The 23261-nt window shown below is 43.8% G+C and overlaps 1 protein-coding gene across 3 annotated transcripts in view; it reads left to right on the forward strand.

Annotated features, from left to right (window-relative positions):
* SERPINE2 (serpin family E member 2) overlaps window positions 1-23261 on the forward strand; it is a 73416-nt gene that overhangs the window by 16798 nt on the left and 33357 nt on the right. The window contains exon 1 of one of the 3 annotated variants that reach the window (XM_060151968.1): window positions 13036-13130. The exons of the other annotated variants lie outside the window; for them this stretch is intronic. The gene's annotated coding sequence lies outside the window, so the exon portion shown is untranslated. Of the gene's footprint in view, window positions 1-13035; window positions 13131-23261 lie in introns of those variants that run through there. 3 annotated transcript variants of the gene reach the window in all.

A 23261-nucleotide genomic window follows, 5' to 3' on the forward strand; every position in this document is an offset into this window, starting at 1 on the left:
GATATCAATTACAGGGAAAAAAACTGTAAAAAATACAAACACATGGAGGCTAAACAGTACACTACTTAATAACCAAGAGATCACTGAAGAAATCAAAGAGGAAATCTAAAAATACCTAGAAACAAATGACAGTGAAAACACGATGACCCAAAACCTATGGAATGCAGCAAAAGCAGTTCTAAGAGGGAAGTTTATAGCAACACAATCCTACATTAAGAAACAAGAAACAGGCTTCCCTGGTGGCGCAGTGGTTGAGAGTCCGCCTGCCATTGCAGGGGACACGGGTTTGTGCTCTGCAACGGGAGAGGCCACAACAGTGAGAGGCCTGCGTACCCCCCCCCCCAAAAAAGAAACAAGAAACATCTCAAACAACCTAACCTTACACCGAAAGCAATTAGAGAAAGAAGAACAAAAAAACCCCAAAGTTAGCAGAATGAAAGAAATCATAAAGATCAGATCAGAAATAAATGAAAAAGGAATGAAGGAAACAATAGCAAAGATCAATAAAACTAAAAGCTGGTTTTTTGAGAAGATAAACAAAATTGATAAACCATTAGCCAGACTCATCAAGAAAAAAAGAGAGAAGACTCAAATCAGTAGAATTAGAAATGAAAAAGAAGTAACAACTTACACTGCAGAAATACGAAGGATCATGAGAGATTACTAGAAGCAACTATATGCCAATAAAATGGACAACCTTGAATAAATGGACAAATTCTTAGAAAAGCACAACCTTCTGAGACTGAACCAGGAAGAAATAGAAATATAAACAGACCAATCACAAGCACTGAAATGGAAACTGTGATTAAAAACCTTCCAACAAACAAAAGCCCAGGACCAGATGGCTTCACAGGAGAATTCTATCAAACATTTAGAACAGAGCTAACACCTATCCTTCTCAAACTCTTCCAAAATATAGCAGAGGACTGTAGCCTGTGCTATAGATGGGAGTGACTGTATGACTGAAATGCAGACTGCATGACTGAAACACTCCCAAACTCATTCTACGAGGCCACCATAACCCTGATACCAAAAAGAGACAAAGATGTCACAAAGAAAGAAAACTACAGGCCAATATCACTGATGAACATAGATGCAAAAATCCTCAACAAAATACTAGCAAACAGAATCCAACAGCACATTAAAAGGATTATACACCATGATCAAGTGGGGTTTATCCCAGGAATGCAAGGATTCTTCAATATACGCAAATCAATCAATGTAATACACCACATTAACAAATTGAAGAGTAAAAACCATATGATCATCTCAATAGATGCAGAAAAAGCTTTTGACAAAATTCAACACCCATTTATGATAAAAACCCTCCAGAAAGTAGGCATAGAGGGAACTTACCTCAACATAATAAAGGCCATATATGACAAATCCACAGCCAACATCGTCCTCAATGGTGAAAAACAGAAACCATTTCCACTTAGATCAGGAGCAACACAAGGTTGCCCGCTCTCGCCACTGTTATTCAACATAGTTTTGGAAGTTTTAGCCACAGCAATCAAAGAAGAAAAAGAAATAAAAGGAATCCAAATTGGAAAAGAAGAAGTAAAGCTGTCACTGTTTGCAGATGACATGATACTATACATAGAGAATCCTAAAGATGCTACCAGAAAACTGCTAGAGCTAATCAATGAATCTCGTAAAGTAGCAGGATACAAAGTTAATGCACAGAAATTTCTTGCATTCCTATACACTAATGATGAAAAATCTGAAATTGAAATTAGGGAAACACACCCATTTACCATTGCAACAAAAAGAATAAAATACCTAGGAATAAACCTACCTAAGGAGGTAAAAGACCTGTATGCAGAAAACTGTAAGACACGGATGAAAGAAATTAAAAATGATACAAACAGATGGAGAGATATACTGTGTTCCTGAATTGGAGGTATCAACATTGTGAAAATGACTATATTACCTAAAGCAATCTACAGATTCAGTGCAATCCCTTTCAAACTACCACTGGCATTTTTCACAGTACTAGAACAAAAAATTTCACAATTTGTATGGAAACACAAAAGACCCCAAATATCCAAAGCAATCTTGAGAAAGAAAAACAGAGCTGGAGGAATCAGGCTCCCTGACTTCAGACCATACTACAAAGCTACAGTAATCAAGACAGTATGGTACTGGCACAAAAAACGAAGTATAGATCAATGGAGCAGGATAGAAAGCCCAGAGATAAACCCACACACATATGGTCACCTTATTTTTGATGAAGGAGGCAAGAATATACAATGGAGAAAAGACTGCCCCTTCAATAAGTGGTGCTGGGAAAACTGGACAGCTACATGTAAAAGAATGAAATTAGAACACTCCCTAACACCATACACAAAAATAAACTCAAAATGGATTAAAGACCTAAATATAAGGCCAGACACTATAAAACTCTTAGAGGAAAACATAGGCAGCACACTCTATGACGTAAATCACAGCAAGATCCTTTTTGACCCACCTCCTAGAGAAATGGAAATAAAAACAAAAATAAACAAATGGGACCTAATGAAACTTCAAAGCTTTTGCACAGCAAAGGAAACCATAAACAAGACAAAAATACAATGCTCAGAATGGAGAAAATATTTTCAAACTAAGCAACTGACAAAGGATTAATCTCCAAAATCTACAAGCAGCTCGTGCAGCTCAATATCAAAAAAATAAACAACCCAATCCAAAAATGGGCAGAAGACCTAAATAGACATTTCTCCAAAGAAGATATACAGATTCCAACAAACACATGAAAGGATACTCAACATCACTAATCATTAGAGAAATGCCAATCAAAACTACAATGAGGTATCACCTCACACCAGTCAGAATGGCCATCATGAAAAAATCTACAAACAATAAATGCTGGAGAGGGTGTGGAGAAAAGGGAACCCTCTTGCACTGTTGGTGGGAATGTCAATTGATACAGCCACTATGGAGCACAGTATGGAGGTTCCTTAAAAAAGTAAAAATAGGGCTTCCCTGGTGGCACAGTGGTTGAGAATCTGCCTGCTAATGCAGGGGACATGGGTTCGAGCCCTGGTCTGGGAGGATCCCACATGCTGCGGAGCAACTAGGCCTGTGAGCTACAACTACTGAGCCTGCGCGTCTGGAGCCTGTGCTCCGCAACAAGAGAGGCCGCGATAGTGAGAGGCCCGTGCACCGTGATGAAGAGTGGCCCCCGCTTGCCATAACTAGAGAAAGCCCTCGCACAGAAACGAAGACCCAACACAGCAAAAGTAAATTAATTAATTAATAAACTGCTACCCCCAACATCTTCTTTAAAAAAAAAAAAAAAAAACTAAAAATAGAGCTAACATATGACCCAGCCTCCCACTCCTGGGCATGTACCATAATGTTGAAAACCATAATTCAAAAATAGTCATGTACCACATGTTCATTGCAGCACAGTTCACAATAGCCAGGATGTGGAAGCAACCTAAGTGTCCATCAATAGATGAATGGATAAAGAAGATGTGGCACATATATACAATGGGATATTACTCAGCCATGAAAAGAAACAAAATTGAGTTATTTGTAGTGAGGTGGATGGACCTAGAGTCTGTCATACAGAGTGAAGTTAAGTCAGAAAGAGAAAAACAAACACTGTATGCTAACACATATATATGAATCTAAAAATAAAAGGTTCTGAAGAACCTAGGGGCAGGACAGGAATAAAGATGCAGATGTAGAGAATGGACTTGAGGACACAGGGAGGGGGAAGGGTAAGCTGGGACAAAGTGAGAGAGTGGCATGGACATATATACACTACCAAACGTAAGGTAGATAGCTAGTGGGAAACAGCCGCATAGCACAGGGAGATTACCTCTGTAATTTGTGACCACCTCGAGGGGTGGAATAGGGAGGGTGGGAGGTAGGGAGATGCAAGAGGAAAGAGATATGGGGATGTGTGTATATGTATAGCTGATTCACTTTGTTATAAAGCAGAAACTAACACACCATTTTAAAGCAATTATACTCCAATAAAGATGTTAAAAAAAAAAAGGCAGAGAAATCGAATACAGACTTAGTCATTACTGCAGAGGTCATGACTTCACAGTCGCCAAATGTTGAATGTTGTATTAGTTAAGGTCATGCTAGTTGCCGTAACAAATAAACGCAAACGTGTACCATGGTTCAAACATGATGGAAGGTTATTCTCCATTTGCATAAAGCCCCAAATGGGTGTGTCACTTTCCTGGTGCGGACCTGGTGATTCAGTGACCCAGCTTCCTTCCATCGTGTGGCTCCACTTCATTTCACATGTGGGTTCCCAGGGCATGATGCCTGTCAGCAAGAAGCTGGTGGAAGCAGAAAGGTCATGGCAGAATGCGCATGGCAGGTCTTGATGGGCCAGGCCTGAGGGCAGCATACATCACTTCCACTCCCGTTTCGCTGACGGCATTTCAGTCATACAGTCATGTAGCACAGGCTACAGTCCTGTCTTTAGAAGAAGAGGAAATGGGTTTGCTGAGTAGGTAGCAATTCTGTCAGATGAAATTTTATCAAAACCACAAAGGGTCATTTTAAAATGGAACACAGTAATATGCTGTGGGGAATCACAGATATATTTTTTACCTATGAGGGCCACTGCGCTGATGCTCTGTGAAGGGCTTCTTATGGCTTAGGATAGATTTTTCCATGGCAGTGTCACACATAGATTTGGAAAGCGCGGTATCACAGGCAACTTGGAAGAAAAGTGGATAATGTGCTCGGGGAAATCGTTAGACAACACAAAAAGCGATGACAGGCATGTAGAAGATGTCTGGGGAAAATCCTGAACTAAATTGCTTCACAGAAGGTGGCAATGGAAAGAAAGGTTCTATTTCTAGAGTCACATAATATACGTGCTTTCACGTGTTAGTCATAAAGTTTACCTAGTCCTGTGGACCAAAACTTGGGTGGGCTGGGGAGGAGGTGTCAGGATCTTCTTGTTGGGGAAGAGGGCTGTCGTTTTTGGGAGATACCATATATTCAAGCACACATTAGAAGTAAAAAATAAAGACTTAAATGATGGAAGAAGGGGCGCCTCTTGCAGCTTGGGAGAGGGTCGTCAGGTGTGCTCAGAGCACCATTCTGCAACCGGGAGCAGAAGGCGAGGCGAAGCTGGAGGACGGGATCAACGCCAATCCTGAGCTCTGACGGGGGGTGGGGGGGGGGAGATGGGTGAAAGAAGACCCGGAAGGATAGGACAAAGGGGGAGGCAGTTGACAGCGTGACGGGCGCATCTCTGCCCTCTCTCTGGAAGAAGCCTCTGGCAACATCCGTCGCGCCGAGGTGGGCATATCCACGTGGTCCTCGCCTCTTTCTTGCTGTGTGACGTGAGGCAGATGCCTCAACCTCTCTGCATTTCTGTTTTCTCAACCGTATCCCGAACGGCTCACGTGAGATTTAGTAAGACGCTGTGCTCACAGGGCTGTACACACAGGAAGAGCTTTAGAAACCTCCCGTCTCCTGTGCAGAGGCTCGCCGGCTCCACTGTTGGTGAGCGTTGTCTCCATAACTGGCCCTGAGAAAAGGGGGAGGCATTCTCCCCCTGCAAACTGTGGCTTCATGACAAAGAACAGCTCAGCCTCCTGTCCCGAAGGATTCCTCAGTGCAGTGCCTTATAGCAGAGGTTAGGCAACGGTGAGAACTTTCATTGTCATTGTTTTTTGTTTTTTTTGTATATCTGGTATTGATTCTTCTTTTCCTTTAATTTTATTGGAGTACAGTTGATTTACAGTGCTGTACACCTGAAACTAAAAACTAACGCAACGTTGTAAGTCATTGATTTTTAATTCCTGAAATCCTTTTTCTACCTGAGCTTTGTATAAAGGCCGTTCCTATGAGGAAGAGTTCTGTGGGACCTGAGAGTTGTCATATCGCTTCTCAGGACAGTGTTTCATGTGTGTACCTTCTGAGGTGCAGAATGGGGGAGAGGGGTAATCACTGATTTGACAGATGAGGAAGCTGAGACACAGAGCAGGGATTTATGCTACACAGGCAGGCCTAGGGCTAGACAATCCTATTCCACCATCGTTTCAAAGTGGACACAGGTTAGAGCAACTCCCCTCCCCCTACCAGATCCCTTCGGAAGGCGCCAGCGGAGACCTCAGTGAGAAAAATCAAGTCAGGCTAAAGGAAGAACCTTGGTATTTGAGTAACTAAAGCCAAGTTTGGAATTGTGCTTCCCATAACTTCAGGTGGTTTCTAAGCTTTGCAGAACTTTGCTGGTTAGATGGTTGCTTGCTGGGAAAAGAAAAACCAAAAACAACAACAACAAAAACATGGAAGTAGAGAGTGGTCATCTTAAATATTCCTTTGGGATTTTATTTGTTTACAAACTCATCTCGCTCTCCTTTTGGGAGATATTCTCTGGGCCACAGAAGTTTGAATGGGTCAAGTCTAGGAGTGTTTGTATTCCTTTTAAATCCATTGCTTTAAAAGTCACTTGGAGCATTAAAAACCTCAGTTCCTAGTGTGAAAACTTAGGCATGGTTGAGGCTCACCAAGCAATGTTGACCTAAGTGTGCAGAGCACTTGATTGTACACTGTAAAACAGGAGATGCACGTTGAAATTCCTCCTGGGTGCTTTAACTCATGCATTACATGTGCAGTATTTTCAATTAGCTGCAGAAAAAAGTACCTTCGGTGTGGGTCTATTTTTACAGCTGGGAATTGCCCTGAAAACACAACTATTTCATACATGTGAGATTTATTTAAGTGACTCACGGGGCATTTGCAGTTTAACCAATAATTGAAAATATTATTGCAGTGTGGCAGATAAAAGTAGGAAGTCATTTTGCATTCCTCCAAGCTCAATAGGCTTATGTTAGTCCAAGGGGCGGGCAGTGGACAGCGGGTGAGAGCAGTGTTGAGATTCGATCCTTCCCATTTCATTCCCGGGCTGTGCTAACACCATGGAAGGAAAGAGACCGCCTGGCCTAAGGATGCTGTGAGAGGGTGTTCTCAGCAAGGACCCAAAGCACTAAGGTGTTCTCTTGTCTCTCTCTCCTGTTTTCACGTACCAGACACAGATGGAAGGTCCGATCATATGTGAGGAGCCCCATCCTTCCCCTGATTCTTCGCCGACTACCTGTTTCTTCCCTACCATGCTTTTGCCCCCTGTTTCACATCAGCTGTCACCCAACTCACCAAGGCAGAAAGCTAGCTTGAGACTCTCAGGAGGGACCAACCAGCCCCTCCGTGGTGGTTCATAAACATTACCAAGGATTTGGGATACGTGTTCCCGCTGAAAGGATGTTGTAAATGGTAGTTAGGTAACGCTGTATTAAAATGCATTCTTGCTCCCGTGATTCAGTCAAAGCGTGGGTTACTTAGGCATTCTGTGGGCAGAATTCAAATCCTAACCACCAATTTTTAATTTTTCTCTGGGTCAACAGTTCTTAGCCAGGGGCTATCCCTCTCTTTCCCAGGAACGTTTGTCAATGCCTGCAGACATTTGGTTGTCACACTGGGTGAGTGGTGCTACTGGCATGTAATGGGGAGGCCAGAGATACAGCTAAACATCTCACAATACACAGGGCAGCCGCTACAACACAGAGCTATCCAGTCCCAAATGTCAATAGTGCCAAGCTGTGAAAGCTTGCTCTAGAAAAGAAGAAATATCTTCCCCAAAGACTTTTCGATCCCAACCTGCCTGTAAGATGGTGGCTTCTGCAATCGACATTAGTACGTGAGGTGAATTCAGGTGCTCGCCAAAGGGCTGGCTTCTTCATCGATGCCCTGGTTACATAGAGAATCCCTTGGTATCCCTTGTGCCGCACTGGACACTGGGGAAATTTGGTGAACAGAACAGAAAATGTCCCGCCCCATCCCCAGTCAGAAGGAGCAGGATTACGGAGGCTGGAGGTGGGAAAGAGCCTGGCAGCTTCTACAAACTGCCAGGGGGAGAGTGTATCTGTCAAAGGAAGCCAAATCCGAGCAGGCTGGCCAGGTCGTAGGCTGTGGGAGGGTAAGAGTTCAGGGAAGCCACTGCAGGTTTGATGCAGGTCTTGGTGCCAAAAGTCAAGGTCAGCCTTCCGTATCAGCAAGGTCACTGGGCAGTGCAGACGGTGGGTTCAGTGTGGGAGACTGATGTTTTCTTCCAGGAATGTCGGTGGCTTGCTTAGCACAAAGAAGGCAGAGAGAGTAGACCATTCAGGAACCGTCTCAGGGGTGGAGAGAGAGAGCTTGTTGATGGTTCAGTGGGGTAGGGGAGAGGCTGGAGGATGACTCCCAGACTTTCTGCTTAGATTCTTGAGTGGCTGGGGAGCCGCACTTACGGGGATGTGGATCCTGGAGGAACAGCAAGTTTAGGGAGGAGGAATACTCTTTCCTCCCATTACAGAATCTCTGTGAAAACCGATAAGGGCACTTCTCCATCTTTCTACCCAATGTTTCTTTTGAAAAGAAGCATTGGGCTTTAGAGTCAGCTCTGTTAGCTAAAATCTAAGATATTTCTCCTGGATTACCTCTTCTCTCCAGTTCCCATCATAATTGGCTTTCCAATGTAGCTCAGAGTTATTTCTAAATGGCTTCCTTGGGCAATCATCAGGCATCTTCTCTGTGAGATATCCCCTCCATCTAAGCAAATTAAACAGTAATGAGACTCTGCACACTATCCAGGCTTCTGAGCTACAGCTTGTCTGGCTTTGCCACACTAAAACTTTTTAAAAATTGTGATAGTCTAATCCTGCCCTATTCCATTTTCAGCTGGTAGGAAACACTTTTCCTTATTCATGAGTCTGGCAGTCTCGGAAGAAGCACCAGGAAATCATCAGAGCCTGATGCCCGTTTCCTGGGTTCCTCAGTAACCATTGGTCCTTTCCTGACGCCAACGCCAGGGCCATTCAAGGAGGCTGCATGGGGCCCAGCTGCTGCCTCGGGAGGACAAGGCCACTCAGGTCACCTTCCCTGAGGACTTGTGACCAGAGGTGAAACTCTGATAAAGTCACATGGTAGACCCTTGAAGCCCACCTGCAGCAGAAACATGAAGGAAATGGGCCACAGTTGAAAAAAGACCACGAGTAAATAGAAAAGGCAGCTTAAAAATTCCCTTTGACTTTCAGAAATTGGAATTTGAGGACATTTTGCCTCTGAGGAAACTGTTAGGATGGGCTGGCGAGTCCACCTTCAGAGGCTGAGGAGAGAGACCCCAGGACTCCTCGACTCTCTGTGATAACGGCAGTCAGGGCAGAGCCAGCTTGGTTGAGCCCTTGGTGTTCGAGAGCTGTCCAAAGAACCTGAGATGGGGCTTCCCTGGTGGCGCAGTGGTTGAGAGTCCGCCTGCCGATGCAGGGGACGCGGGTTCGTGCCCCGGTCCGGGAAGATCCCACATGCTGCGGAGCGGCTGGGCCCGTGAGCCATGGCCGCTGCGCCTGCGCGTCCGGAGCCTGTGCTCCGCAACGGGAGAGGCCACAGCAGTGAGAGGCCCGTGTACCGCAAAAAAAAAAAAAAAAAAAAAGAACCTGAGATGTATCACCCATTTTTATTCCTCACATCAGCCCCTGAGGCAGGGACTACTGTTGAACAGTGGGCACAGTGAAGTGTAGTGCTTGTCGAAAGTCATGCAGTGAATTGGTGCGGGACCTCGTCTGAATTTGAGTAGTTTGTCTCAGGAGCTTTACAGAGGCCAAGATGCCTAAGAGTTGGTGCTCTCTCAAAGAGTTATTAAAAGGCACAATTATGCAAAAAAATATTTTTGGTATCTTTTTTAGAATATTGACATTTTTAATGTGCCTGCAGTAATTGGGAAAAGAAAGTAAATAATAAAAAGATCTGTCTTAAGGTGTATTTGTTTGCTGACTAAAAGTTTTAAATAAGGGGTTTTATTTTTTACTTTTTATTTGAAGGTAGTTGTAGATTTTTTTTTCACATCTTTATTGGAGTATAAATGCTTTACAGTGTTGTGTTAGTTTCTGCTGTACAACAAAGTGAATCAGCTATATGTATACATATATCCCCATATCCCCTCCCTCCCATCCTCCCTATCCCATCCTTCTAGGTCATCACAAAGCATCGAGTTGATCTCCTTGTGCTATGCATAGGACCCAGCAATCCAACTCCTGGGCCTGGGCATATACCCTGAGAAAACTATGATTCAAAAAGAGACATGTACCACAATGTTCATTGCAGTACTATTCACAATAGCCAGGATGTGGAAGCAACCTAAGTGTCCACAACAGATGAATGGATAAAGAAGATGTGGCACATATGTACAATGGAATATTACTCAGCCATAAAAAGAAATGAAATTGAGTTATTTGTAGTGAGGTGGATGGACCTAGAGTCTGTCATACAGAGTGAAGTAAGTCAGAAAGAGGAAAACAAATACCGTATGCTAACACACATATATGGAATCTAAAAAAAAAAAAAAAAAAAAACGTTCTGATGAACCTAGTGGCAGGGCAGGAATAAAGATGCAGACGTAGAGAACAGACTTGAGGGCACAGGGGGAAAAGGGGAAGCTGGGATGAAGTGGAAGAGTAACATTGACATATATACTACCAAATGTAGAATGGATGGCTAGTGGGAAGGTAGTTGTAGATTGATAGGCAGTAATAAAAAACGGTAGAGGGAGATCCCATATAATCCTTCACCTCGTTCCCCCAAAAGTGTCATCTTGCACAACCAGTACACAGCAATAAATACCACAACTAGGACATTGATATTGTATAATACACCTCGTTCAGATGTCAACAGTTTGACATGTACTCGTGTGTGTGTGTGTGTCTGTGTGTATACTTATTTCTATGCAATTTTATCATACTGTAGATTTGTGTCACCACCACAGTCAAGGCACAGAACAGTTTCATCACTAGGACCCCCTCATGCAAGCTTTCTATAGTCACATCCATCCACCTCCCTCTCAGGCCCCCTAATTCCTGGTTGCCACTAATATGTTCTCCATCTCTATAATTTTGTAATTTTAAAAATATTTTATAAATGGAATCATACAGTATGTAACCTTTTGGGTTTTTGGGGGGAGGGTTTGTTGTTGTTGTGTTTTGTTTTGTTTGGCGGTGCAACAAGGCTTGCAGGGATCTTAGTTCCCTGACCAGGGATGGAACCTGGGCCCCGGCAGTGAAATCGCCAAGTCCTAACCGCTGGAACACCAGGGAATTCCCCAGTATGTTACCTTTGGGAACTGACCTTTTTCTCTCAGCATAATTCCCTTGAGGCCCATCCCAGTTGATACATATGTCAATAGCTCATCCGTTCTTCTTGCTGAGTGTGTTCCATGCATGGATGTGCTACGGTTTATTTAACCAGTCACTTGTTGAAGGACGTCTGGATTGTTTCCAGTTTGGGGCTATTACAAATAAAGCTGCTACCAACATTGGTGCAGGTTTTCGTGTGAAGATGAGTTTCCATTTCTCTGAAATAAATGTCTAAGATTGCTGGATCGTATGGTTAAATGCATGGAAGAGACTGCCAAACTGTATCCTGGAGTGGCTGTACCATTTTACATTCCCACCAGCAATGTGTGAGTGATCCAGTTTCTCTGCATCTTCTCCAGCATTTGGTATTATCACTAGTTTTTATCTGAGCCATTCCAGTAGGTGTGTATTGACAGCCAGTTGTGGTTTTAATTTGCATCTCCCTAATGGCTAATGATGTTGGACGTCTTTTCATGGGCATATTTGCCTTCCGTATGTTCTCTTCAATGAAATGTCAGTCTGTGTCTTTGGCCCATTTTCTGATTGACTTGTTTGGTGTTTTTTACTTTATGTTGTGAGAATTGTTTGTATATTCTAGATAGTGTATTAGCCTTGTGTCAGATATGTGGTTTGCAAATATTTTTTCCTCATCTGTAGCTTGTCTTCTCATCCTCTTTGCAGAGTCCTTTGTAGAGCAAATATTTTTAATTTTGATGAGGTTGATTTATCAGTTTTACCTTTTTGGGGGTCAGACTTTTAGTATCAAGTCTAAGACAAAGCAGGGTTTTGTTTCCTGCCTCGTCTAATGTGCAGTGTCTGATCATGAGAAAAAGGCAGTGGGGCAGGATGGACGCTGGAGTGTGAAGGGTTGTTCTTCCAGCCTCTGTCTAGTTGGGACTCTGATGTGTGTCCTGATGAGTTGTCACTCAAGGTCATGGCCCCAGGGTAGACCTGGTCCTACAAAGACTGTAAGATGATGATGGTGTAAAGCAAAACTTTCAAAATCTCAGTTTCCAGAGCCATACGTGGTACCTTCTAACACAAGGCCTTTTTGCACATGAGATCATCTGTCTGGAGCACTCTCCCTTGCCCCCAGCCCCCTCCTGCTTTGTCATATAAAGTTCTTCCTCCAAAGCTGGCCTACCAGGCCCTTCCTCAGAGCACCTCATCAACCCCTGCCTGCCCCCATCCCCCCAGGTGTGTCTCGGCTCCCTTTGTTGTAAATTCCACTTTCTGTCATACCACTTGCAAGCAAATGTGTCAAAATGAATGTAAATATCCATTCAGTATTTGTGATGATTTCATTAAAGTCTGTTTCCCTCCAGACCAAGGTTTCTCAACCTCAACCCTATTGACCTTTTGGAGGTGACAGGTCCTTGTTGTGCACGGCTGTCCTGAGCCTCGTAGGGTGTTGAGTGGCATCCTTGGCCTCCATCCACTACATGCCAGGAGCACCCTCCCCCTATGCCCAGTTGTGACAACCGAAAACGTCTCCAGATGTTGCCGGATGTTCCCTGAGGGACAAACTGCCCAGGTGGAGAACCATGGCCCTAGACTCTGAGCTCTGGGAGGGTAGGCACCAGCCCCTTTGTCCATGTTCTCTCCCCAGCCCTGTGCCTGACACACTAGTGCTTCATTAATACTTGTGAAATAAATGAATGGACGAACAGTACCTGTTATCCAACAGTTCTTTACATGGCAACCTTGAAAAGACCACCTGATTCTTTCAAAAGAATCAAGTGGGTTTCATTGTGAATCTGAGCCCCAAAATTCCTCTCTTCATAGTTGAGTACAGTTTCCTTTCCCTCTTCCCGCGCTGCCTGAAATAAAGATGCAGGAGTCTTCGAGTTCCTGCCTGATGAAAGCCCACATCCTCTGTTAACACTGCCAGCGCACCTCCATCATTCACAGGGCTGGGAGGCCTCCCACGATCTCTGAACATCCCTGCCGGCAGAAAGGGAACCTCCTGCAGGTGGCATTTGGCAGGTAATTTGGCTCTGCTGGAGATGCAATTCAGCATTGGTCTGCTGAGTCTCCTTCCCTCTCTGGCCTCTGCTCCCTTTTCATGAGGAAAGGGAGGAAAAGAGAGATTTGGGCTCGGTTTTGCTTAACTAAGCATGTAACTGAATATAATTAGTTCAGAAAGTTCCCAGGGAGTAAGTACAGTAGTCGTTAAGAATAACTTAGGGATGTGTGAGCATTTTAGGTTTTTCTCTGTACCTGGCAGTTTTGTTCCCTGAATGATAGAGCTGGCTTTGCTTTAGGGGGGGATAAAAAGGGCTGCTGGGCATGGGGGAGCAGGCAGTGGGTGGGGAGGAGAGCCCGATGGGGGTAATGGCTGGGTATACCAGCCTCGGCTCCCTACTGCTGCTTTATGGGAGGGGTCTCACTGGCGCTCAGAGGTGCCGCAGTAGAGGGAGGCGGGGGCTGGTCCTCCCCACGCCGTGGAGGAACAGCTGGGCCTGCTGTAAACTCCTTCCCTGCCGATCCTTGCAGGAGGCTCTGCATGACGCAGGCATCCTCCACTCCAGCCGCAGAACGTCCGCGGGCTGTTGAAGAGCCTGATTTGATAAGGTGGGCTGACGGGCCAAAGCTTTAACTACTGGTACCACAAACCTTACCTCCTGGGATTCACAAAAGGGATGGGCTGGATCCCTTCCTCTCTCGTGGGTCAAAAGTTCCAGGGAGGGGGCTTCCCTGGTGGCGCAGTGGTTGAGAGTCCGCCTGCCGATGCAGGGGACACGGGTTCGTGCCCCGGTCCGGGAAGATCCCACATGCCACAGAGCGGCTGGGCCCGTGAGCCATGGCCGCTGAGCCTGCGCGTCCGGAGCCTGTGCTCCGCAACGGGAGAGGCCACAGCAGTGAGAGGCCCACGTACCGCAAAAAAAACACTGTGACGGTGTCAGCACAGTTGTTGCTTTGACAAGAAACGGTCTGTGACTTCAGACTGAATGCTCGATTCTAAGTTAAGGAAAGTCAGTTGTGACGCACTGGGGAAGAGTGGAAATGTGTGCTTTTTTGTGCTCTAGAAGAGCCTTCCTTATCCTCAGCACAACTAACGTTTGGGGCTGGATAATTCCTTGAGGTGGTGACCGTCTCCTGCGCTGTAGGGTGTCTGGCAGCATCCCTGGCCTCAACCCGTGAGAAGCCGGTAGCACTCCATCCCAGGTGTGACAACCCAAAACACCTCCGGATGTTGCCAAATGTCTCTTGGGGGGCAGTGCCGCTCCCCCTTCCAGTTGGAACCACTGCAGTAGAGTAACAAGCTTTCTGTTCAATTCCTGTGCCCTGTAGAGCTGTGGTCACTTGTTTACTCCAAGTATTTGGTGATTTAAGCACAGGACAGAGAGGTAGAAAGAAGGCAGTGTTTCTTTACTTTTTCCTTGGTTGACCCTTTAAACTCTCGCACAAGAGTCAGCATGATATATTGACTAAAAGTGTTGGTTTTCAGACATCTCTTCACCTTGTATGATCTGGCAGGTCATTTAATTGGGCCTCCGTTTTCATTATCTGTAAAATAAAAGTACTAATGCCTACTTCTTAACTTGAGGATTCAGCTAGACATTGAATATATAAAGCTCCAGGTACAGTGTCTGGCATATGGTAGGCATTCCGTAAATGATGGCTAGTATTCTTGTGCACTTAAGAATGTATTTTACAAGTTTTAAACAAATCGGATTTGTTTTTGAGTTAGCAATAGCAGTTGCTGCTGCTACCTAAAATAGTAATGGGAACAGTTAATTTCCATAGAATTACAGCTTATTTCAATAACATTATGGAGTTCCAACTATACAGTAGGTACTATGCTATATGCAGGGAATAAAAAAATTAACTGTAATCCCTGCCATTAAATATCTAATATGTAGATTTAGCCACATAAATGGGTCAAATCATGTTCATCAAAATAAAGCCATCGCTTACTGAAAAAGCTCAACACGAAATGGTCCATGGGTTGTAATGGGGTGTAGCATTCATTTTAGTGTAGACAAAAGGATCCCACCATATTTCTCAACTCTCTCATTTTCCAATAAGTACCAATTTTTATTCAAGTTTTTATGATCCTGTGATTCAACCACGGTGATTTAATTGTGTTCTGTAACCTTCTCTGCTCCCTCTTAGTACACATCTGAGCTGAGCTATCTGGAATATATTACCATATCTTTAAGTTTTCTTCAAGGATAATTTCCTAGCTTCTGAACGATACTGTGTTGGATGGATGTCATGAACTGTCCTTTACTGTTGGGTGTCGTAAGTTGTGCCCTCCCAGATGTAGTCCCTGAGTCAAGGATAAAGTGTAATTGATTCATTGAGGAAGTGCTCCCAGTGAAACAGTAAGGGAATGGAAGAAGTGGGAATTAGAAAGGGAAGCAGCCTATCAAGGGGCAATATCAGGGGAAGTCCTACCTCAGCCCAATCCCACGGGGAGCTCTAGAGAGTCTATTGCACCTTCAGGTGTTCTGTGCCACCTTGAGGCAAAGAAGCTGGGCTTTTGTACTCCTGACCAGTAGTCAGCGGCTGGTGACCTCCCAGATGGCAGAATGCTATATGTAAACTCCCAGCCACTTAGAACCCACTAAGATCGTGGGCTCCAACTCGCAGTAGCAAGCCTCTGAAAATAGCAGGTGCAAATGATTAGCAACAAAGCACACAGACGCTAGAGGAGAAGTGCACAAAGCTGATGAGAGGTCACCCACAGTGTCCCTTCATTGGAAATTTAGGTTGCAGTGATCATTGTTACTGCGATTTATCTATTGCAAAGAAGATTGCAGTGATTTTGCTGCTAGAAATAACTCCACAGTGAACATTTTTAGACTCAAATCTTTCTTTTTATTATTACCTTAGAATTGAGAGATAGAAGGAGCATTACTTTTCCAATAGGTATATACATTTTAAAGAACATGCATATGAAAAATTGCCTTCCAGAAATATTTTTATCAATTTACACTTCCAGCACTTACTGTTCATTTTCTTTTTTAGCAACAGTCTAGAGAGCATTGATTTCTCACCTATGAACTGAAGACCTGTAGACAACATCAGAGTTATTCTCAGGGATCAGAAAAGTCATGTTCCTGGTCTAGCTTTGAGTAGAGACTGAATAAATGATATCTCAAAATATGATTGTTTTGAAATGTATCAAGATGCTGTTATGTATAGATAAAAAGCATTTGCATTTTGTTAGTGTTTATGAATTCACGGTAGCATTTCGTCATGTATTTTCACCAGTACTAAAAATATAACTAGTCATGAAGCATCTGTAGTACATTTTTTTAGGTCTCAAAAAGTGCTACCTTGTTTTAAAGATTGAGAACTACGAGTCAATATCACTAAGATGTCTTAGGACATGTCTTGACTATTGATTAGAAAATCACCCATATAAACTGTTTTGTCTTAAAGATTTGTCAGTAAGAAAGTCTATACGACTTGGCACCATACATATAAAGCAGATTTAATGACCAAGTCAACAGACTAAAAAGCACATCTCAGAACAATTAAAGGTTTTTTGGAACATATCTACCTACCTCCACCCCCACCATAATAGAACCCCTTATTTCTCTTATAGGGGTAAGGGAACACACCAGCATTGTCTTATTCTGTGTTTTAAATAGTCTAAAGAAATTAGAAAGACACAGACAGGGCTATATCAAGGTGGAAGTATTGTTTGACCTGTCTTCTTAGCTTGATCCTTGAGGCTTTCTAAACAGCTGTTGAAGTAAAAATCAGAGACTGTTTTGGGTCTTGAGCATCGAGGAAGTCAAGGGTGACACTTACTGAGCCCCTACTCTGAGCCAGATACTGTGCTAGTTCCTGTCTGCCTTTCTGTTGTGAATATGGAATTCCCGTGACCACCCTTGAAATTTGATTTCTAATACAGTAAAGGAGAAAGCTGAGGTTGATAAAGGGCATGACTTGCCTTGGTTAGTAGATGGGAAAATTGGGATTTGAACCTTACATGAATTTCCCCTGACACTTAGAGGAAAATAGAATAAATGACCCATAATCTTGTATTTTAAAAGATGGACAACGCTCAATTTAAAAAAGACCATAAAAAAAAAAGATGGACAACTAACAAAGCCCCAGTTGCCTTCTTCCTCCTAACCTTCCCCTTTCACCTCAAAAGAGGTTTCAGGGCTTCCCTGGTGGCGCAATGGTTGAGAGTCCGCCTGCCGATGCAGGGGACACGGGTTCGTGCCCCAGTCCAGGAAGATCCCACATGCCGCGCAGTGGCTGGGCCCGTGAGCCATGGCCGCTGAGCCTGCGCGTCCGGAGCCTGTGGTCCGCAACGGGAGAGGCCACAACAGTGAGAGGCCCACGTACAGCAAAAAAAAAAAAAAAAAAAAAAAGATTTCAGATTGAATGGTATGTGGATGAAAGACACTTGGATGTTAGTTAGAGTGTACTTATATCTCTTTGTTGAAGGAACCTTTTAGACATTGTTGCTATATATTTCAGTAGCTGAACATTTCTTTCCTGGGTATTTTTAGGTTCCTTTCTGGCAAAATTAATTAGTGTCATAGATCAAGCATATACTTTGAAGTCTGATAAAAATGTAAGAAAAAAATCCAAAGAGGTCTCTAAGTCTCTCTCCAGTAACCTGAAAGAAGACATTTTAGAACCACCAAGCTACTGTCACTTTGATCAGTTGGCATTTCCTGTTTGTTCTCTTAAGTCTTAGGAATGCTAAGTCATTCAGATAATACTCTGTACACTTCCCAAGGGTATCAAGAGGCCCTTTAGTTTTGCTTGTTCATCTTATTTTCTGGCTTAAGAGAATGTGGTAGATATTTGGAAATGAGGACAGGTTCTGGTGGAGGTAGTTCAGTAATGTCTGCAGAGGCTAGAGGGACTAGAGTCCTTCTCTCTCCATTATAGGACCAGACCTGAGGCTTAATCACAGTTATTTGTTCATTAGCAACTGCAGTCACTTTGCAGATACAGCCTTCACTTCCATAGGTCAACTCCTGAAGGCCTCCAGAATGCCTATTGCCCAACACCCTTAACAGTTAGGCCTTTGCCTGTTGGCAGAGTGTCGGTGAGAACCATTCGGCCTGACTGCTGGGCAGCACAGTCCTGCTCAAGGCCACCTAGAAGTCTCAGTTTGGCAGCCTTTCCTTCACATTTACTTCTTTGGGAAGCTCTGTCAAGAAAGCTGTTGGGAGAGGCCATGATTCTAATATCATCTGATGTGCTATTTTTTCTCCTCCTCCTGTAGCCTCCTCCTGTAGCCGCCCCCCCCCAGAAGAACTGGTTAATCCAGAGGTAGATTAATAAAGGATCTCAGTTTCTAAGAACCAGGATCCTAGGAACACAGAGACCAGAAGGATATCAATAGTTTCCCAGGGCCTGAGAACATGTCAGCTTTCATTGACGGGAAGGGAACTGGTTGTCACACCTTGCCCCCCACCAAGATAAACTGGGATTCTCTCCTTGTCATGCTGTGGGCCAGTTGTTCATTCCAGGAGCTTGCATTGTTAGGACCTCACTCAGGATGGGGTTGATCCAGGAGACTCAGTACCTTCACGTGAAGGTGATTCATTGTGATTATCCTAGCCCAACTTTTAATGCCCAGCTCACTCCCCCATATTATCATTATCTAGTGTGCCTCCCCTGTGCCATACAGGCCTGGGAGGCAAACCAATTCACAGGGTAGCAGTCTATCTTCCATAACTTGAGTTTCAGTGTTCGGCTATAGTCCAGAGAGGGATGTTAAGTGGATTTTGGATTTTTCTACATGTCTGTTGCCCAGTATCCCCACAGTTAACTTAGGGTTTATTTGGTCATGATACTCAGATTGTGGTCTCTCAATACTGTCTCCCACTGAAAGGAACCAGAGTTCCCTAGAGAAGTGTCTGATTCCAACTGGGTATGCAAAATGAGCCTGGAACATCTTGCCAAACCAGAAACAAGGAAGCTATTGAGACTACAGGGTCACATGAAAGGTTCAGGAGCCAACCTGAAGAGGCTCATTCTGAGCATCAATAAAAGTAGTAACATTTTAGTAGATCAAAACCCTTAAAATATGTTGAAAAACATGAGTTTGTAATTATACTAAGCAAACAAACAAAGAAACCCCCTCTGGTCAACACTAAGAATTCTGGGTAACCAAGTCACTATTTGGAGAATGATACAGGGAATGGATCTTGCCTTTGCTATACAAACTGAACCTCAAGACAACCAAATCGTTGGTTATGGGAAATTTCTTTTTATAGAAATATTCCAGCCAGTAAATGGAGAAAGAAAGGATTACAAAAGCACCATTTGGCAAGCCATAATAAAACAATACACTTAGGCAATGATCATGAGTAACTGCTAACATCACAAAAAAGAGACAGACAGCCGCTGTTTCCTGATTCCAGACCCCTGGGCAGTACCTCTGTGAAATACTCTTGCAAAAAAGAAATTTGAATCTGATCAGCCTCTAGAGCAGAAGTTGGCAAACTTCCTGTGAAGGGCCAGGTAGTAAATGTTTCCTGGCTTTGCAGCCAACTGGGCAGCTGTCTGTTCAACTCGCTGTAGGAGCCTGAATGCAGCCAGAGACAAAACAAAAAGTGTGGCCAGATCTGGCCCAGGAGTTTGCAGACTGCTGTTCTAGGTCTAACTACCAGTTTACAGGAAGTAAGGAAGACAGATGAGCTTGTTAAACAGCATCACATGAGTGCAATTAGCAAAATCTAGACTGGGAAACTCTGTAGGACAAATAAGCTGGTTTCTTCAGTTAAAAATAAAGCAACTAGGGGAAGATTTTTTAAAAGACAAGAGACATATCAACCAGTTACAATGTTTGGAGCTTATTTAGATCCTGATTCAAATAAACTGTAAAATAGAAGGCAATCAGGAAAACTTGGACACTGACTAGATATTTAACATAATAAAGAGTTATTAATTTTTGAATGGGATAATGATATTATGTGTGTGTGTATTCCTTAGGTTTCGAGTATATACTGAAAATATTTTGAATTATATGCTATCTAGAATTTGCTTCAAAATAATCTTTGATTCTGAAAGAAATAAAATAAGCCACAAGTTGATAATTATTTTTTCTGGATGTTGGGTATTGAGGGTTTTTCTTGCATATATTTGAAATCTTTTATGACATAAAAAAATTTTAATATGTACATTTTACAAAATATATCACTTTAAACTTTTTTTTTTTTTTTTTTTTTTGTGTTACGCGGGCCTCTCACTGTTGTGGCCTCTCCCGTTGCGGAGCACAGGCTCCAGACGCGCAGGCTCAGCGGCCATGGCTCACGGGCCCAGCCACTCCGCGGCATGTGGGATCTTCCCGGACTGGGGCATGAACCCGCGTCCCCTGCATCGGCAGGCGGACTCTCAACCACTGTCCCACCAGGGAAGCCCTAAACATTTTTTAGAGAAGAAGAAGGGATGGAGTATTTTCTGTTAGGCACCCCTGGGTCCTCCTAAGACTGGTGGGAATTATCTGGCTAAGAGTTGGCGCCAGAAGAGTCTTTCCGGTGTTTTTTCCCCCAAAACTGTTTTCATACATCTTATTTGTCATTCTAAATAGATTCGACAGATATCATATTATTTATCATTTGAGCTGACAGATATCACATTATTTATCATTTGCTCATGTGTTCTATGTAACAGACATTTTGTTTTGTAAAAAAAGAATTTATAAGGTTGAAAATAAGCTTCATCTTTTGTGACCAACTATACTAGGCTCCCGTTGTTTAATCGATGAGCGTTTGTTCAGTGCAGGAGTCTGGCCACAAGTGCTTTTCACAGCCTGGGGAGGTAATGTGAGTGATGGCAACTGGTGGGGAGCAGAGGGGGCATGTAGGAAAGCAGGTGCCCACCTCCTGGGGCAGTTGCTATGCAGGATGTCTGCCGTGGGAATGAGGGGCCTGTGTTACCAGAACACCCATTCATTTTCCTTTTTCCTGAGAAGAACTCTAAATCTAGATTGTATGTGACATTGTCTAACTTTTAGTTCCTTAAAATATTTCTACAATGCCTTGTCTTCCAAACCAAACACTTGCACAGCTGGATTAGACCTCTGATTTAGCGTCTGCCCAATGGCAGGGCCCTAAATGAGAGCCTGTGGGCACCAGGATTCTAAAGTGCCCTGGCCCTGCTTTCTGTGAGCTTCCAGTCTAGTTGGGAGGAAAAAAAACATACTTGAAAAACAAAATGAGAGGTGTAGATAGGAAATGCTATGTGAATTCAGAGAAGGGGGTGGCTAACCCCATCTGGAGAAATTAGGGAAAGCTTCCCACAGGCCACAGAAGGAGTTGGGGGAAGCCCTGGTGTTCTAGGTGGAGAGCCAGGGAGAGAAGCAATGTCATGGACATGGGCAAGAGCAAGGCCCAGCAACAGGAAACCAACCCTTTGGGAGGAGAGTCAGTGGCCCTCCACAGCCCACCCATGAAGGATGTTTCAAGACAAGATTGTGTTCTGTACAATCAGGTGAAAATAGGCAGCAAACAGTGGAAAGCATGGCACTGAAACTCAGCTGAGGATCTGAGCAAGCACATCAGAGTATCATCTGTCTAGAAGTGATGGTTGAAGTCATGGGGCCTGTAGAGAGTGTGTTTCTTTAATGCTTGCCATTGGCAGGTGGTACATTTATATAGGTGGTAGGGATGCTCTCTGAGTCTGGCATTTCAAAACTACCAACCCATTGTTTATAACACTAAATCTTACTTAAAGCTCAAAGCAGCACCCAAATACTTCAAAAACATTCCCCACACTGGAAAGGAAAGGTTTGGAGTAAGAGAAACTAGAAGTCCATGGGGAAAGAGAAGCCCACATATGGAAGGATATGCCTGTGGTAATGGCTTTATTTAAAGGTATATGATCTCCCTCCAAGGACGGCCTAAAGTAGAGACTTTTTCACTGTTAAGAAAAGATTATTCAAGAAATTGAAATATTATATAGATTATGATTGTCCATATTAATGCTATGTAATACATTTGAGCAACATCTTTATTCCTTCCCTTATTTGAAAGTTTAAAGTGTAATTTCTCTTAAAAAATAAAACAGGATGTTATCCTGTTCTTCCCATAATGAGAATCTCTTCGTTCTAGAGAATAAGCATTTCAAAGCCTGATAACTCCAACAGTTATATCCTGTAAAAGACTATCTATTTGGACATGAATATGTGTTAATATTAGGAATGTTATCAGCCTATAATAATGTATGGATTAATACCCACTTTCCTGGCTACTGAACTTTGGAGAGAAGTGAAAGCTTAGTCTTGGACATGTACGCAAGCCAGGTGAGTTTAGACCACTGAGCATTTAGCCTAGGAAACTGAGACCAAGAAGAAGTTATGCCCAGAACATAAATCAAAAATAGCTCTGATGATTCATTTGGAGATTGGTTCAAGACGGTGGAGTGTAAGGACGTGCACTCACTCCCTCTTGCGAGAGCACCAGAATCACAACTAACTGCTGAACAATCATTGACAGGAAGACACTGGAACTCAGCAAAAAAGATTCCCCACATCCGAAGACAAAGGAGAAGCTGCAATGAGACAGTAGGAGGGGCGCAAGCACAATAAAATCAAATCCCATAACTGCTGGGTGGGTGACTCACAAACTGCAGAACAATTATACCACAGAAGTTCACGCACTGGAGTGAAGGTTGTGAGCCCCACCTGGGGGTCCGGCCACGGGAGGAGGAATTCCCAGAGAATCAGACTTGAAGGCTAGCGGGATTTGATTGCAGGACTTTGATAGGACTGGGGGAAACAGAGACGACACTCCTGGAGGGCACACAAAAAGTAGTGTGCACATCAGGACCCAGGGGAAGGAGCAGTGACCCCATAGAAGACTGAATGAGACCTACCTACCAGTGTTGGAGGGTCTCCTGCAGAGGTGGGGGGCAGCTGTGGCTCACCGCAGGGACAAAGACATGGGCAGCAGAAGTTCTGGGAAGTACTCCTTGGCATGAGCCCTCCCAGAGTCCACCATTAGCCCCACCAAAGAGCCTGTAGCCTCCAGTGTCGGGTTGCCTCAGGCCAAACAACCAACAGGGAGGGAACTCAGCTCCACCTATCAGCAGAGAAGCAGATTAAAATTTTACTGAGCTATGCCCACCAGAGCAATACCCATCTCTGCCCAACGCCATTCCCTCCCATCAGGAAGCTTGCACAAG

The sequence above is a fragment of the Lagenorhynchus albirostris genome, chromosome 6 (genome assembly GCF_949774975.1).
Source record: "Lagenorhynchus albirostris chromosome 6, mLagAlb1.1, whole genome shotgun sequence".
NCBI classification, from domain to species: domain Eukaryota; kingdom Metazoa; phylum Chordata; class Mammalia; order Artiodactyla; family Delphinidae; genus Lagenorhynchus; species Lagenorhynchus albirostris.